General features: G+C 34.6%; 2 long non-coding RNA genes across 6 annotated transcripts in view; one reads left to right on the top strand and one right to left on the bottom strand.

Moving 5' to 3' along the window:
• The window catches only part of LOC148161616 (uncharacterized), a 49,903-nt gene extending 47,910 nt beyond the window's left edge, over positions 1-1,993 (bottom strand). The window contains exon 1 of the long non-coding RNA XR_015767478.1: positions 1,855-1,993. This is a non-coding gene — a long non-coding RNA (uncharacterized LOC148161616). The remainder of the gene's footprint in view (positions 1-1,854) is intronic.
• Positions 1-6,001, top strand: part of LOC114203192 (uncharacterized) — a 145,388-nt gene that overhangs the window by 88,873 nt on the left and 50,514 nt on the right. For 2 of the 5 annotated variants that reach the window (XR_015767471.1, XR_015767470.1), the window contains one exon: positions 3,359-4,602. The exons of 2 other annotated variants lie outside the window; for them this stretch is intronic. This is a non-coding gene — a long non-coding RNA (uncharacterized LOC114203192). Of the gene's footprint in view, positions 1-1,432; positions 2,111-3,358; positions 4,603-6,001 lie in introns of those variants that run through there. One more of the 5 variants, XR_015767472.1, reaches the window with a different exon arrangement.

Raw genomic sequence — 6,001 nt, forward strand, 5'->3', positions numbered from 1 at the left:
AAAAAAAATGCATCAGATAAATAAATGGAAAACAAAGCTAAATATTTGAAGAAATGAGTATCAGACACTCGCTAAACACTTGAGAACAAAACTATGGATGTTTCTAAAATGTTTCTTCTTGATATTTGTTACTCTCTCAATAATGAAATACATGAACAACTTTGGTGAGCCAGTAAAGTGAAATGTAGCGAAGAATATATATATTCTCATTAGTATTGATATCTTTGGAAAACACTCTGTCAGGGAAATAGTGGGTATAAATAGAAAGTTGACTAAAAAGAAAGAGAAAAAAGGCCCTAGGGTGAAGTGACAAAGTTAGCACCATAGCAAAATTCATTAACTATGTTATTATAAGCAAATTTAGGTGCAAAAATGGTAAAGCAGATGAACATTTTATTTTGTTGATGGCATTAATTTTATAAAAACAAAGACTTTAAAATGTCCATGTCTTGATAATATTTCAATATCACCTTTTAATGAGGTAAAAAATTATCATGAAAATCTGAGGTATTACACAGAGATTTTTATCTCACAGCAAAGAACTGAAAAAGAACTTTCACATATAAAGATGAGTTGCACATTTTCCTTTTACAAGCAGTCAAAACTTGCTTACCTTTCCTATGATGAGAATAATTTGCCATTAGCATACTACCTTGCAGATGGGGTTTTTTAAATAAATAAACATCAATCAAAGTGTTAACAAGTTATTTCATGAATATCAACAAACTGATTCTAAGGTATTTTGGAGATGCAAAAGACCCAAAATAGCCAACACAGTATTGAAGGAGGAGAACAAAGATTTACAATTAAGCTACAGTAATAAAGGCAATGTGGTTTTGGCAAAAGAGTAAACAAATAGATCAATGGACAGGATAGAGAGCCCGGAAACAGACCCCCATAAATACAGTCACTGCTCTTTGACTTTGAAAGGAGCAATGGTGCTGGAACAACTAGACATCTACATGCAAAAAAAAATCATCTAGACACAGACCTTACATCTTTCACAAAAATTAACTCAAAATGATCATAAACTTAAATGTCAAATGCAAAACTATAAACTCTAGAAGATGACATAAGAGAAAACCTAGATGACCTTGGGTATGGTGATGCCGTTTTATTTATTTATTTTTTTTTAAATTTTTTTTAAAGATTTTATTTATTTATTTGAGAGAGAGAATGAGAGATAGAAAGCACGAGAAGGAAGAGGGTCAGAGGGAGAAGCAGACTCCCTGCTGAGCAGGGAGCCCGATGCGGGACTCGATCCCGGGACTCCAGGATCATGACCTGAGCCGAAGGCAGTCGCTTAACCAACTGAGCCACCCAGGAGCCCATGGTGATGCCTTTTTAGATAACACACCAAAGACACGACCCATGAAAGAAATAAATGATAAGCTGAACGTTATTAAAATTTAAACCCTCTGTTCCGCAAAAGACAGGATCAAGAGAATTAGAAGACAAACCACAGACTGGGACAATATGTTTGCAAAAGACATCATCTGATGAAGTACTGTTATTCAAAATATACAAAGAACTCTTAAAACTCAATAAGAAAACAAATAACTCAATTGAAAAATGGACAAAAGTCTGAAACGCCCCTCACCATAAACAGAATATAAGCATATGAAGAGATTCTCCCCATCATATTTCAACAGAGTAATGTAAATTAGAACAATGAGATATCACTATACCCCGATTTGAATGGCCCAAATCTGCAACACTGACTACACCAAATGTGGAGAGAATGTGGAGTAACAAGGATTCTTGTTGATTGCTGGTGAGAAATGCAAACTGATACAGCCACTTTGGAAAACAGTTTGGTAGTGTCTTACAAAATTAAACAAAACGAACTCTCACCGTATGATCCAGGAATCACCCTCCTTGGTATGTAAACCAAAGGAGTTGAAAGCTTATGTCCACACAAAAATCTTCCCAGGGACATTTATATCAGCTTTGTTCACAATTGCCAAAACTTGGAAGCAGCCAAGAGGTCCCTCAGTAGGTGAATGGACAGACAAACTGTGGTACATCCAGACCATCAAATATTATTCAGCACTAAAAAGAAATGAGCTATCAGGTCATGAAAAGACATGGAGGAAACAAACGCATATGAGTAAGTTGAAAGCCTATCTGAAAAGGGTACATACTGTATGACTTCAACTATATGACATTCTGGAAAATGCAAAAAAACTATGGAAACAGTAAAAAGATCAGCTGTTCTCAGGGGTGGGGGATGGGGAAATGAATAGGCAGAGCACAGATTTCTAGGGCAGTGAAAAGACGCTGCATGATGGTATAATGATGGATGTATGTTAATACGTATTTGTCCAAACCCACAGATTATACAACATCAAGAGTGAGCTTTAAGATAACTATGGACTTTGGGTGAGGTGATTATAATGTCAGTGCAGATTCATCTTTGATAAATATCATTTTTGATATCATTTTGTTATTTTGGTATCATTCTGGTGAGTGATATTGCTAATGGAGGAAATGTGTGGGAGCGGTAGGCATATGGGAAATCTCTGTACCTTCCTCTCAATTTTGCTGTAAACCTAAAACTGCTCTAAAAAATTGGGTCTTTAATAAATAGACAATCTGTCTTTTCAGAATAAAGGTGAGAGTTTAGCAATTAGTGAAAAAGCAACTGTTTTTCAAAAGAAACATGTATGGATGACAGAGCATACTCGAAATGGCAGTATTTCCATTATTGTGTGATTTCATTACCAAAAGCAATGCAAAAGCATCGTTCTCATGTCTCCACATTTAAAAGCATGAAAATTAAATTGTTTAACTTGTTCTAAAATTTTGTAAATAAAAGGTTTCAGTGGGGCTTTTTTTTGTTAAAAAATACTGAAATATAACACCTTTAGTTAGCTCACAAGAACTGATTGAAATTATGGAAGATAAAAATGTATTACCCAAATTTCAGAAAAAAAGATGTGAACTGAGGGATGGGACTGAAAAATAAAAATTATATTATAGTTATAGCCATTGATGCACTTCTATTTGTTTTTGAAGTATCCTATGTTTAATCACTGCAGCAATCAAAAGCAAATCTCAAAATAAACTGAGCTCTGAGTCACTGTATCAAAAAAATGTTAAGCCAAGTTTTTAAAAAATGAAACACATTTAAAAAAATAATGAAACACATTTCAGAATACTGCAAAAATAGGTTATTTTTATTTGTTCTATTAGTAAATGATATTTTGCATGATTTAAATCCCTATTGTATCGCATCCTTTTTAAATTCGTTTTGTGTTTTATGACGTGTGAAATATTTACATTGTATACTTATTTTTACATATTTATGTTGAATATACATCCTCCAAACATTCTTTTTTTTATTTATTTACTTAAGCAAGAGAGAGGAGGAAGAGAAGGAGAGGGACAAGCAGACTCTACGCTGAGCACAGAGGCGATGCGGGGCTCCATACCACAACCTTGAGATCATGACCTGAGCTGAAATCGAGGGTCGGACACTCAACTGACTGAGGCACCCAGGTGCCCCTCCAAACATTTCTTATAGATATGGCACATAGACAATGGGAAGACCGGATGAAAATCTACTGAAGTGCTTTAGAGTTGGGAAATAACATGATCACATTTGTGTTTTGAATGCATACACTAGAAATGGTGTAGATAGCCTTGCAAATTTGGAGACAAATGAATTAGGAAACTATCTGACAATCAAGTAGAGATAATTAGTCCTAAATTAAAATAGTAGCTACTGAGAGAGATGAACAGTGGCTAAAGTGACTAGAACTTGGAAGACCAATTGCAGGTGAGGGTCAGAGAAAGAGCTAAATAAGGATGAGTTGACTCCCTAGTTTGGGGCATAAGTGACTTCATTGGTAGTAGTGTTCTCACCAAGACAGGCCCTCCCAGACAAAAAATACCAAGAGAACATCAGGGTTAGGAGAAAAACCTAATATACCTGCTAAATCTAAGATGCTATAGGAGATCAATACTGATGGCAGAAGGCTGGGCTTACAGAGTTGAAAGTTGTCAGCTTGTATGATTACACTTCGTTACTTTATTAATGAAGCTTAAAAATAGATTGTTTTTCTTTATTTTGAGCAGAGGAAAAGTCAGTTATATCATCCTGCTAATTCATACTGAGTTTAAAATTAACTTTTAAATCTTTGTCACATGTGATATTGTTAAGGCACTTCTCATTATGCTGTGTATTTGCCATTAAGTATATGGCCCTAAGAACAGGACTTTCCCCTTGTGCTTATCTCATTTTGCCTCGCTCAAGCCAACACACCAAAAGGTTTATGAAGCTCTCCTTGGATGATGATGACTATCAAGCACACCAACCACAGGTTCCAGCTTCCTATCATCACTTGCTAATGTCTATTAATTGAAAATTTCATGGCATGTCTTTTTGCCCCTCCTGGCTCTCAGGCACCTATTACTGAATTGATTGGTTTATGGCACCCTATCATCATCAGTAAGCTGCATGCCAACTATTTTATTTTTACCTTTTTTGTTGTTCTTCCTTATACCACATTTCCAAACTCTTTTCTTTTCCTTCTAGTTTCCCCCATCATATTCGATCTGCACTGAAAAAATAAAATAATTGAGTGCTCTACAACTTAACATTGATGAGAATGGCATCTCTCCATTTATTCAGATTCATTCATTCAATGAATATTTCTTCAGTGCTGCCCTGTTTCAAATTCTCCTCTAAAAGCTATGATCATATTAGACAAAAGTTTGTATCTTTTAATATAAGAATTTTAATATTTTTCAAAAGTATTTTCTACATTTTCTTAGGTCAATTTCTAGATAGATACTTCAAGTTTTGTTGCTATAATGCAAGGCATCATATTTCCCATTTTATTTTTAGTTAGTGCAAGTATAGAAGAACTCTGTTGATATTTTTGTTGTTGTTACTGTTGGTCTTCTATACAGCAACCTCACTGAACTCTTTTTATTAGTTTTAAGAGTCTGTTAGTTGTCTTTTCTGTATTTGTTTATGAATCAATTACTGTAAAATTGCTATATATGCTTCTTTTCATTATGCTAATTCTATCATTACATTTTTTGTTTTACTTGGCCGTATTTTATGTTATTTATTTTTTTTAAAGGTTTTATTTATTTGACAGAGAGAGACAGTGAGAGAGGGAACACAAGCAGGCGGAGTGGGAGAGGGAGAAGGAGGCTCCCCGCTGAGCAGGGAGCCCGATGCGGGGCTCGATCCCAGGACCCTGGGATCATGACCTGAGCCGAAGACAGACACTTAACGACTGAGCCACTCAGGCATCCTACTTGGCTGTATTTTAGTGTCTAGTTAGCTAGTGACATTCACACTAAACAAAATATTTGGCACATGTTTGGAGTAGACTGTAACCCAGAATCAAATTTTAATGGTTTGTTGTGAAGCCAGGAAAACTGCTGCAACACCAGACACATAAAAATATATTCATTCAGCTAATACATGTTAACATTCAAGAAATTTAAATATACATTCAAATATAAAATATTTGAGAGCAGAGTTCAAGGTAACAATTACAGAAAAGCTGCCATATTAATAGGAATCAATAAACTAACCAGTTTGTTTATCTCCCTCCCTTTGCCAGAGAGAATATTGAGAGGAGAAATGACAAAAATGTAGAAGGGGAGAAATGTATACACTACACTTAAAATATGTTCTCCAAGATCATATTTCAGTTTGTAAGTGATGATATTGTACACTTTCCCTTCACAAGTTATATTCACTTACCTCCTATGATGAAATTTATTCAACATCTTCAACTACCACTTCCATACTCATTCAAAAATAATAATAATTACATCAAGAAAATAGCAAGCAATAGTACTTATTTTTGTGTTTTTATCCTGAGATGTGTGAACTATTCATTTAAGGATTGTTTTTTTCTGCTGGTATTAAAAAAAAAAAAAACAACTCATATTAAGAGGAGAAGAGAGCAATAAACATATAGTGATAAGGGTAGAGCTGGTTAAAAGCACTAAAAGCAGAAGTACTTACAGATCA

This window comes from Eumetopias jubatus, unplaced genomic scaffold (assembly GCF_037043125.1).
Source record: "Eumetopias jubatus isolate StellerSeaLion01/CBP00866 unplaced genomic scaffold, mEumJub1_p1.0 scaffold_109, whole genome shotgun sequence".
Classification (NCBI taxonomy): domain Eukaryota; kingdom Metazoa; phylum Chordata; class Mammalia; order Carnivora; family Otariidae; genus Eumetopias; species Eumetopias jubatus.